The following is a 12,778-nucleotide window of genomic DNA, read 5'->3' as shown; positions in this document are numbered from 1 at the left end:
CAGTACCAGAAAGAATCATCAAGATTGGGTGAAAAAATGTTTGCTTAGATTTCAGGCAACTCGTAGTTTTTTTGAAGCTTGGCAACCGCTTTCTATGAAAGTGATTTTCGCCACTCTCTGCTTAGGGCTACATCAACAGCAAACAAACCATAGAAATAGAACTTGAGACTGCTTTATTGTGTCAAGTTTCAAAGAGCTAGCACAAACTATGTTTGATTTAGAGTTCCAAATACATGTATGCCTATAGGAGAAAACAGAGTGAAACCTAAAAATGAAAACGATTACTGCAAACAAACGGTTTAACCTAGAAAAACAAAATTTGGTGAGCCAAGTGGTTTTGGTGTACTGATCATTACCTGAAAGAATCATCAAAATTGGGTGAAAAAATGTTTGCTGAGATTTCAGGCAACTCGTAGTTTTTTGGAAGCTTGGCAACCCCTTTCCATGAAAGTGATTTTCGCCAGTCTCTGCTTAGGGCTACATCAACAGCAGACAAACCATAGAGATAGAACTTGAAACTGCTTTATTGTGTCAAGTTTCAAAGAGATAGCACAAACCGTGTTTGATTTAGAGTTCCAAATACATGTATCCCTATAGGAGAAAACAGAGTGAAACCTAAAAATGAAAACGGTTACTGCAAACGAACGGTTTAACCTAGAAGAACGAAATTTGGTGAGCCAAGTGGTTTTGGTGTACTGATGATTACCTGAAAGAATCATCAAGATTGGGTGAAAAAATGTTGGCTGAGATTTCAGGGAACTCGTAGTTTTTTGGAAGCTTGGCAACCCCTTTCCATGAAAGTGATTTTCGCCACTCTCTGCTTAGGGCTACATCAACAGCAAACAAACCAAAGAGATAGAACTTGAAACTGCTTTATTGTGTCAAGTTTCAAAGAGCTAGCACAAACCGTGTTTGATTTAGAGTTCCACATACATGTATTCCTATAGGAGAAAAGAGAGTGAAACCTAAAATTGAAAATGGTTACTGCAAACGAACGGTTTAACCTAGAAGAACGAAATTTGGTGAGCCAAGTGGTTTTGGTGTACTGATCATTACCTGAAAGAATCATCAAGATTGGGTGAAAAAATGTTTGCTGAGATTTCAGGCAACTCGTACTTTTTTGGAAGCTTGGCAACCCCTTTCCATGAAAGTGATTTTCGCCACTCTCTGCTTAGGGCTACATCAACAGCAAACAAACCATAGAAATAGAACTTGAAACTGCTTTGTTGTGTCAAGTTTCAAAGAGCTAACACAAACCGTGTTTGAATTAGATTTTCAAATACATGTATCCCTATAGGAGAAAACAGAGTGAAACCTAAAAATGAAAACGGTTACTGCAAACGAACGGTTTAACTTAGAAGAACGAAATTTGGTGAGCCAAGTGGTTTTGGAGTACTGATCATTACCTGAAAGAATCATCAAGATTGGGTGAAAAAATGTTTGCTGAGATTTCAGGAAACTCGTAGTTTTTTGGAAGCTTGGCAACCCCTTTCTATGAAAGTGATTTTCGCCACTCTCTGCTTAGGGCTACATCAACAGCAAACAAACCATAGAAATAGAACTTGAGACTGCTTTATTGTGTCAATTTTCAAAGAGCTAGCACAAACTATGTTTGATTTAGAGTTCCAAATACATGTATGCCTATAGGAGAAAACAGAGTGAAACCTAAAAATGAAAACGATTACTGCAAACGAACGGTTTAACCTAGAAGAACGAAATTTGGTGAGCCAAGTGGTTTTGGTGTACTGATCATTACCTGAAAGAATCATCAAGATTGGGTGAAAAAATGTTTGCTGAGATTTCAGGCAACTCGTAGTTTTTTGGAAGCTTGGCAACCTCTTTAAATGAAAGTGATTTTCGCCAGTCTCTGCTTAGGGCTACATCAACAGCAAACAAACCATAGAGATAGGACTTGAAACTGCTTTATTGTGTCAAGTTTCAAAGAGCTAGCACAAACCGTGTTTTATTTACAGTTCCAAATACATGTATTTCTATAGGAGAAAACAGAGTGAAACCTAAAAATCAAAACGGTTACTGCAAACGAACGGTTTAACCTAGAACAACGAAATTTGGTGAGTGAAGTGTTTTTGGTGTACTGATGATTACCTGAAAGAATCATCAAGATTGGGTGAAAAAATGATTGCTGAGATTTCAGGCAACTCGTAGTTTTTTGGAAGCTTGGCAACCCCTTTCCATGAAAGTGATTTTCGCCATTCTCTGCTTTGGGCTACATCAACAGCAAACAAACTATAGAGACAGAACTTGAAACTGCTTTATTGTGTCAAGTTTCAAAGAGCTAGCACAAACCATGTTTGAGTTAGAGTTCCAAATACATGTATCCCTATAGGAGAAAACAGAGTGAAACCTAAAAATGAAAACGGTTACTGCAAACGAACGGTTTAACCTAGAAGAACGAAATTTGGTGAGCCAAGTGGTTTTAGTGTACTGATCAGTACCAGAAAGAATCATCAAGATTGGGTGAAAAAATGTTTGCTTAGATTTCAGGCAACTCGTAGTTTTTTGGAAGCTTAGCAACCTCTTTCCATGAAAGTGATTTCGCCACTCTCTGCTTACGGCTACATCAACAGCAAACAAACCATATAGACAGAACTTGAAACTGCTTTATTGTGTCAAGTTGCAAAGAGCTAGCACAAACCGTGTTTGATTTAGAGTTCGATATACATGTATCCCTATAGGAGAAAACAGAGTGAAACCTAAAAATGAAAACGGTTACTGCAAACGAACGGTTTAACCTAGAAGAACGAAATTTGGTGAGCCAAGTGGTTTTAGTGTACTGATCATTACCTGAAAGAATCATCAAGATTGGGTGAAAAAATGTTGGCTGAGATTTCAGGCAACTCGTAGTTTTTTGGAAGCTTGGCAAACCCTTTCTATGAAACTGATTTTCGCCAGTCTCTGCTTAGGGCTACATCAACAGCAAACAAACCATAGAGATAGAACTTGAAACTGCTTTATTGTGTCAAGTTTCAAAGAGATAGCACAAACCGTGTTTGATTTTGAGTTCCAAATACATGTATCCCTATAGGAGAAAACAGAGTGAAACCTAAAAATGAAAACGGTTACTGCAAACGAACGGTTTAACCTAGAAGAACGAAATTTGGTGAGCCAAGTGGTTTTGGTGTACTGATCATTACCTGAAAGAATCATCAAGATTGGGTGAAAAAATGTTTGCTGAGATTTCAGGAAACTCGTAGTTTTTTGGAAGCTTGGCAACCCCTTTCCATGAAAGTGATTTTTGCCAGTCTCTGCTTAGGGCTACATCAACAGCTAACAAACCATAGAGATAGAACTTGAAACTGCTTTATTGTGTCAAGTTTCAAATAGCTAGCGCAAACCGTGTTCCATTTAGAGTTCCAAATACATGTATCCGTATAGGAGAAAACAGAGTGAAACCTAAAAATGAAAACGGTTACTGCAAACAAACGGTTTAACCTAGAAAATCAAAATTTGGTGAGCCAAGTGGTTTTGGTGTACTGATCATTACCTGAAAGATCATCAAAATTGGGTGCAAAAATGTTTGCTTAGATTTCAGGCAACTCGTAATTTTTTGGAAGCTTGGCAACCTCTTTCCATGAAAGTGATTTTCGCCACTCTCTACGTATGGGTACATCAACAGCAAACGAACCGTATAGACAGAATTTGAAACTGCTTTATTGTGTCAAGTTTCAAAGAGCTAGCACAAACCGTGTTTGATTTAGAGTTCCAAATACATGTATCCCTATAGGAGAAAACAGAGTGAAACCTAAAAATGAAAACGGTTACTGCAAACGAACGGTTTAACCTAGAAGAACGAAATTTGGTGAGCCAAGTGGTTTTGGTGTACTGATCATTACCTGAAAGAATCATCGAGATTGGGTGAAAAAATGTTGGCTGAGATTTCAGGGAACTCGTAGTTTTTTGGAAGCTTGGCAACCCCTTTCCATGAAAGTGATTTTCGCCACTCTCCGCTTAGGGCTACATCAACAGCAATCAAACCATAGAGATAGAACTTGAAACTGCTTTATTGTGCAAAGTTTCAAAGAGCTAGTATAAACCGTGTTTGATTTAGAGTTCCACATATCTGTATTTCTATAGGAGAAAACAGAGTGAAACCTAAAAATGAAAACGGTTACTGAAAACGAACGGTTTAACCTAGAAGAACGAAATTTGGTGAGCCAAGTGGTTTTGGTGTACTGATCATTACCTGAAAGAATCATCAAGATTGGGTAAAAAAATGTTTGCTGAGATTTCAGGCAACTCGTAGTTTTTTGGAAGCTTGGCAACCCCTTTCCATGAAAGTGATTTTCGCCACTCTCTGCTTAGGGCTACATCAACAGCAAACAACCATAGAAATAGAACTTGAAACTGCTTTATTGTGTCAAGTTTCAAAGAGCTAGCACAAACCGTGTTTGATTTAGAGTTGCAAATACATGTATCCCTATAGGAGAAAACAGAGTGAAACCTAAAAAGTAAAACGGTTATTGCAAACGAACGGTTTAACCTAGAAGAACGAAATTAGGTCAGCCAAGTGGTTTTGGTGTACTGATCATTACCTGAAAGAATCATCAAGATTGGGTCAAAAAATTTTGGCTGAGGTTTCAGGCAACTCATATTTTTTTGTAAGCTTGGCAACCCCTTTCCTTGAAAGTGATTTTCGACAGTCTCTGCTTAGGGCTACATCAACAGCAAAGAAACCATAGAGATAGAACTTGAAACTGCTTTATTGTGTCAAGTTTCAAAGAGCTAGCACAAACCGTGTTTGATTTAGAGTTCCAAATACATGTATCCCTATAGGAGAAAATAGAGTAAAACCTAAAAATGAAAACGGTTACGGCAAACGAACGATTAAACCTTGAAGAACGGAAATTGGTAAGCCAAGTGGTTTAGGTGTACTGATCATTACCTGAAAGAATCATCAAGATTGGGTGAAAAAATGTTTGCTGAGATTTCAGGCAACTCCTAGTTTTTTGGAAGCTTGGCAACCCCTTTCCATGAAAGTGATTTTCGCCAGTCTCTGCTTAGGGCTACATAAAAAGCAAACAAACCATTGAGATAGTACTTGAAACTGCTTTATTGTGTCAAGTTTCAAAGAGCTAGCACAAACCTTGTTTGATTTAGAGTTCCAGATACATGTATCCCTATAGGAGAAAACAGAGTGAAACCTAAAATGAAAACGGTTACTGCAAACGAACGGTTTAACCTAGAAGAACGAAATTTGGTGAGCCAAGTGGTTTTGGTGTACTGATCATTACCTGAAAGAATCATCAAGATTGGGTGAAAAAATGTTTGCTGAGATTTCAGGAAACTCGTAGTTTTTTGGAAGCTTGGCAACCCCTTTCCATGAAAGTGATTTTCGCCACTCTCTGCTTAAGGCTACATCAACAGCAAACAAACAATAGAAATAGAACTTGAAACTGCTTTATTGTGTCAAGTTTCAAAGAGCTAGCACAAACCATGTTTGATTTAGAGTTCCAAATACATATATGCCTATAGGAGAAAACAGAGTGAAACCTAAAAATGAAAACGATTACTGCAAACGAACGGTTTAACCTAGAAGAACGAAATTTGGTGAGCCAAGTGGTTTTGGTGTACTGATCATTACCTGAAAGAATCATCAAGATTGGGTGAAAAAATGTTTGCTGAGATTTCAGGAAACTCGTAGTTTTTTTGAAGCTTGGCAACCCCTTTCCATGAACGTGATTTTCGCCAATCTCTGCTTAGGGCTACATCAACAGAAAACAAACCATAGAGAAAGAACTTGAAACTGCTTTATTGTGTCAATTTTCAAAGAGCTAGCACAAACCGTGTTTTATTTACAGTTCCAAATACATGTATCCCTATAGGAAAAAACAGAGTGAAACCTAAAAATCAAAACGGTTACTGCAAACGAACGGTTTAACCTAGAACAACGAAATTTGGTGAGCGAAGTGGTTTTGGTGTACTGATCATTACCTGAAAGAATCATCAAGATTGAGTTATAAAATGTTTGCTGAGATTTCAGGCAACTCGTAGTTTTTTGGAAGCTTGGCAACCCCTTTCCATTAAAGTGATTTTCGCCAGTCTCTGCTAAGGGCTAATACAACAGCAAACAAACCGTAGAGATAGAACTTGAAACTGCTTTATTTTGTCAAGTTTCAAAGAGCTAGCACAAACCTTGTTTGATTCAGAGTTCCAAATACATGTATCCCTATAGGAGAAAACAGGGTGAAAACTAAAAATGAAAGCAGTTACTGCAAACGAACGGTTTAACCTAGAAGAACGAAATTTGGTGAGCCAAGTGGTTTTGGTGTACTGATCATTACCTGAAAGAATCATCAAGATTGGGTGGAAAAATGTTTGCTGAGATTTCAGGCAACTCATAGTTTTTTGGAAGCTTGGCAACCACTTTCCATGAAAGTGATTTTCGCCAGTCTCTGCTTAGGACTACATCAACAGCAAACAAATCATAGAGATAGAACTTGAAACTGCTTTATTGTGTCAAGTTTCAAAGAGCTAGCACAAACCGTGTTTGATTTAGAGTTCCAAATACATGTATCCCCATAGGAGAAAACAGAGTGAAACCTAAAAATGAAAACGGTTACTGCAAACGAACGGTTTAACCTAGAAGAACGAAATTTGGTGAGCCAAGTGGTTTTGGTGTACTGATCATTACCTGAAAGAATCATCAAGATTGGGTGAAAAAATGTTGCCTGAGATTTCAGGCAACTCGTAGTTTTTTGGAAGCTTGGCAACCCCTTTCCATGAAAGGGATTTTCGCCAGTCTCTGCTTAGGGCTACATCAACAGCAAACAAACCATAGAGATAGAACGTGAAACTGCTTTATTGTGTCAAGTTTCAAAGAGCTAGCACAAACCCTGCTTGATTTAGAGTTCCAAATACATGTATCTCTATAGGAGAAAAAAGAGTGAAACCTAAAAATGAAAACGGTTACTGCAATCGAACGGTTTAACCTAGAAGAACGAAATTTAGTGAGCCAAGTGGTTTTGGTGTACTGATCATTACCTGAAAGAATCATCAAGAATGGGTGAAAAAATGTTGGCTGAGATTTCAGGCAACACGTAGTTTTTTGGAAGCTTGGCAACCCCTTAAAATGAAAGTGATTTTCGCCAGTCTCTGCTTAGGGCTACATCAACAGCAAACAAACCATAGAGATAGAACTTAAAACTGCTTTACTGTGTCAAGATTCAAAGAGCTAGCACAAACCGTGTTTGATTCAGAGTTCCAAATACATGTATCCCTATAGGAGAAAATAGAGTGAAACCTAAAAATGAAAATGGTTACTGCAAACGAACGGTTAACCTAGAAGAACGAAATTTGTTGAGCCAAGTGGTTTTGGTGTACTGATCATTACCTGAAAGAATCATCAAGATTGGGTTAAAAAATATTGGCTGAGATTTCAGGCAACTCATAGTTTTTTGGAAGCTTGGCAACCCCTTTCCATGAAAGTGATTTTCGCCAGTCTAGGCTTAGGGCTACATCAACAGCAAACAAACCATAGAGATAGAACTTGAAACTGCTTTATTGTGTCAAGTTTCAAAGAGCTAGCACAAACCGTGTTTGATTTAGAGTTCCAAATACATGTATCCCTATAGGAGAAAACAGAGTGAAACCTAAAAATGAAAACGGTTACTGCAATCGAACGGTTTAACCTAGAAGAACGAAATTTGGTGAGCCAAGTGGTTTTGGTGTACTGATCATTACCTAAAAGAATCATCAAGATTGGGTGAAAAAATGTTGCCTGAGATTTCAGGGAACTCGTAGTTTTTTGGAAGCTTGGCAACCCGTTTCCATGAAAGTGATTTTCGCCAGTCTCTGCTTAGGGCTACATCAACAGCAAACAAACCATAGAGATAGAACTTGAAACTGCTTTATTGTGTCAAGTTTCAAAGAGCTAGCACAAACCGTGTTTGATTTAGAATTCCAAATACATGCATCCCTATAGGAGAAAACAGAGTGAAACCTAAAAATGAAAACGGTTACTGCAATCGAACGGTTTAACCTAGAAGAACGAAATTTGGTGAGTCAAGTGGTTTTGGTGTACTGATCATTACCTGAAAGAATCATCAAGATTGGGTGAAAAAATGTTTGCTGAGATTTCAGGCAACTCCTAGTTTTTTGGAAGCTTGGCAACCCCTTTCCATGAAAGTGATTTTTGCCAGTCTCTGCTTAGGGCTACATCAACAGCAAACAAACCATAGAGATACAACGTGAAACTGCTTTATTGTGTCAAGTTTCAAAGAGCTAGCACAAACCGTGTTTGATTTAGAGTTCCAAATACATGTATCCCTATAGGAGAAAAAAGAGTGAAACCTAAAAATGAAAACAGTTACTGCAATCGAACGGTTTAACCTAGAAGAACGAAATTTGGTGAGCCAAGTGGTTTTGTTGTACTGATCATTACCTGAAAGAATCATCAAGAATGGGTGAAATAATGTTGGCTGAGATTTCAGGCAACTCGTAGTTTTTTGGAAGCTTGGCAAACCCTTAAAATGAAAGTGATTTTCGCCAGTCTCTGCTTACGGCTACATCAACAGCAAACAAACCATAGAGATAGAACTTGAAACTGCTTTATTGTGTCAAGTTTCAAAGAGCTAGCACAAACCATGTTTGATTCAGAGTTCCAAATACATGTATCCCTAGAGGAGAAAATAGAGTGAAACCTAAAAATGAAAACGGTTACTGCAAATGAACGGTTAACCTAGAAGAACGAAATTTGGTGAGCCAAATGGTTTTGGTGTACTGATCATTACCTGAAAGAATCATCAAGATTGGGTGAAAAAATGTTGGCTGAGATTTCAGGCAACTCGTAGTTTTTTTGAACCTTGGCAACCCCTTTCCATGAAAGTGATTTTCACCAGTCTCTGCTTAGCGCTACATCAACAGCAAACAAACCATAGAGATAGAACCTGAAACTGCTTTATTGTGTCAAGTTTCAAAGAGCTAGCACAAACCGTGTTTGATTTAGAGTTCCAAATACATGTATCCCTATAGGAGAAAACAGAGTGAAACCTAAAAATGAAAACGGTTACTGCAAACGAACGGTTTAACCTAGAAGAACGAAATTTGGTGAGCCAAGTGGTTTTGATGTACTGATCATTACCTGAAAGAATCATCAAGATTGGGTGAAAAACTGTTGGCTGAGATTTAAGGCAACTCGCAGTTTTTTGGAAGCTTGGCAACCCCTTTCCATTAAAGTGATTTTCGCAGGTCTCTGCTTAGGGCTACATCAACAGCAAACAAACCATAGAGATAGAACGTGAAACTGCTTCATTTTGTCAAGTTTCAAAGAGCTAGCACAAACCGTGTTTTATTTAGAGTTCCAAATACATGTATCCCTATAGGAGAAAACAGAGTGAAACCTAAAAATGAAAACGGTAACTGCAAACGAACGGTTTAACCTAGAAGAACGAAATTTGGTGAGCCAAGTGGTTTTGGTGTACTGATCATTACCTAAAAGAATCATTAACATTGGGTGAAAAAATATTTGCTGAGATTTCAGGTGACTCGTAGTTTTCTGGAAGCTTGGCAACCCCTTTCCATGAAAGTGATTTTCGCCAGTCTCTGCTCAGGGCTACATCAACAGCAAACATCAAGTTTCAAAGAGCTAGCACAAACCGTGTTTTTTTTTTTTTATTGTTGGTCGTTCAAAACATTACACAGTTCTTAATACCTCATCTTTCACAGTTTTATTCAAGTGGGTTATGAACTCCCAACTTTACCCCGTATACAGATTGCTGTTTCACATCAGTTACACTTCCATTGATTGACATATTGCCTTTCTAGTGTCTGATGTATTCTGCTGTCTGTCCTATTCTCAACTATCCCCCCTCCCCTCCCCTCCCCTCCCCTTCCCTTTTCTCATCCCTGTTTAATGTCTGTTCAGGTCCTTGGCCCATTTATTGATTGGGTTATTTGTTATCTTATTGTCTAATTTTTTGAGTTCTTTGTATATTCTGGTTATTAGGGCTCTATCTGAAGTGTGTGGATTAAAGATTTGTTCCCAGGATGTAGGCTCCCTGTTTATCTCTCTTATTGTTTCTTTTGCTGAGAAAAAACTTTTTAGTTTGAGTAAGTCCCATTTGTTGATTCTAGTTGTTAACTCTTGCACTATGGGTGTCCTATTGAGGAATTTGGGGCCCGATCCCACAGTATGTAGATCATAACCAACTTTTTCTTCTATCAGATGCCGTGTCTCTGATTTTATATCAAGCTCCTTAATCCATTTTGAGTTAACTTTTGTGCATGGCGAGAGATAGGGGTTCAGATTCATTTTGATGCAAATGGATTTCCAGTTTTCCCAGCACCATTTGTTGAAGATGCTATCCTTCCTCCATTGCATGCTTTTAGCCCCTTTATCAAATATAAGATAGTTGTAGTTTTGTGGATTGGTTTCTGTGTCCTCTATTCTGTACCATTGGTCCACCCGCCTGTTTTGGTACCAGTACCATGCTGTTTTTGTTACTATTGCTCTGTAGTATAGTTTGAAGTCTGGTATCGCTATACCGCCTGATTCACACTTCCTGCTTAGCATTGTTTTTGCTATTCTGGGTCTTTTATTATTCCATATGAATTTCATGATTCTTTTATCTATTTCTACAAGAAATTCCATTGGGATTTTGATTGGCATTGCATTGAACTTATAGAGAACTTTTGGTAATATCGCCATTTTGATGATGTTAGTTCTACCTATCCATGAGCAGGGTATATTTTTCCATCTTCTAAGGTCTTCTTCTATATCTTTCTTTAGGGTTCTATAATTTTCATTATATAAATCTTTCACTTCTTTTGTTAGGTTGATTCCCAAGTATTTTATTTTTTGGGGGGATATTGTGAATGGAGTAGTTGTCTTCATTTCCGTTTCAGAGGATTTGTCACTGATATACAGGAATGCCTTTGATTTATGCGTGTTGATCTTATATCCTGCCACTTTGCTGAATACATTTATTAGCTCTAATAGCTTCTTTGTAGACCCTTTTGGGTCTGCTAGGTATAGGATCATATCATCTGCAAATAGTGATAATTTAAGTTCTTCTTTTCCTATTTTTATGCTTTTAATTTCTTTCGTCTGTCTAATTGCTCTGGCCAGTGTTTCGAGGACTATGTTGAACAGAAGTGGTGAGAGAGGGCATCCCTGTCTTGTACCAGATCTTAGAGGGAATGCCTTCAATTTTTCTCCATTCAGAATGATGCTGGCCTGTGGCTTATCGTAGATTGCTTTTACAATGTTGAGGTATGTTCCAGTTATCCCTAATTTTTCTAGAGTTTTGAACATAAAGGGATGCTGTACTTTGTCGAATGCTTTTTCTGCATCTATCGAGATGATCATATGGTTCTTATTTTTAAGTCTATTGATGTGGTGAATAACATTTATTGATTTCCGTATATTGAACCAGCCTTGCATCCCAGGGATGAATCCTACTTGATCATGATGTATAATTTTTTTGATATGTATTTGAATCCGATTCGCCAGAATTTTATTGAGGATTTTTGCGTCAAGGTTCATTAGAGATATTGGTCTGTAGTTTTCTTTCTTTGAAGTGTCTTTGTCTGGTTTCGGAATCAGGGTGATGTTGGCCTCGTAGAATGAATTTGGAAGTTCTCCCTCTTTTTCTATTTCCTGAAATAGCTTGAAAAGTATTGGTGTTAGTTCCTCTTTAAAGGTTTTGTAAAACTCTGCTGTATACCCATCCGGTCCTGGGCTTTTCTTAGTTGGTAATCTTTTGATGGTTTCTTCTATTTCCTCTATTGTTATTGGTCTGTTTAGGTTGTCTATATCCTCCTGACTCAATCTGGGCAGGTCATTAGACTTAAGGAATTTATCTATGCCTTCACTATCTTCTATTTTATTGGAGTATAAGGATTCAAAATAATTTCTGATTATCTTCTGTATTTCTGAAATGTCTGTTGTGATATTACCTTTTTCATCCCGTATGTTAGTAATTTGAGTTCTCTCTCTTCTTCTCTTCGTTAGCATGGCTAAGGGTCTGTCAATTTTATTTATTTTTTCAAAGAACCAACTTTTAGTCTTGTCAATTTTTTCAATTGTTTCTTTTGTTTCAATTTCATTTATTTCAGCTCTGATTTTAATTATTTCTTGCCTTCTACTTCTTTTGCTGTTGTTTTGCTCTTCTTTTTCTAGGATTTTGAGATGAAGTATGAGATCATTTATTTGTTGGTTTTTTCTTTTTTTGAGAAATGAACTCTAAGCAATGAATTTTCCTCTTAGAACTGCTTTCAATGTGTCCCATAGATTCCGATATGTTGTGTCTGTGTTTTCATTTAACTCTAGGAATTTTTTAATTTCCTCCTTGATGTCTTCTAAAACCCATTGATCATTCAGCAACCTATTGTTCATTCTCCAAGTGATGCTTAATTTTTCCTTTATTCTTTTATCATTGATTTTCAGTTTTATTCCATTATGATCAGATAAGATGCATGGTATTATCTCTACCCCTTTATATTGTCTAAGAGTTGCCCTGTGACATAATATATGGTCTATTTTTGAGAAGGTTCCATGTGCTGCTGAGAAAAAAGTGTAACTACTTGATTTTGGGTGGTATAGTCTATATATGTCAATTAAGTCTAGGTTGTTAATTGTGTTATTGAGTTCTATAGTTTCTTTATTTAACTTTTGTTTGTAAGATCTGTCCAGTGGTGAGAGAGGTGTGTTGAAGTCTCCCATGATTATTGTATGGTGGTCTATTAGACTCTTGAACTTGAGGAGAGTTTGCTTGATGAACACAGCCGCACCATTATTTGGGGCATATATATTTATGAT

Source organism: Ictidomys tridecemlineatus, chromosome 7 (assembly GCF_052094955.1).
Source record: "Ictidomys tridecemlineatus isolate mIctTri1 chromosome 7, mIctTri1.hap1, whole genome shotgun sequence".
Classification (NCBI taxonomy): domain Eukaryota; kingdom Metazoa; phylum Chordata; class Mammalia; order Rodentia; family Sciuridae; genus Ictidomys; species Ictidomys tridecemlineatus.
Note: the sequence above shows the minus strand (reverse complement) of the source record.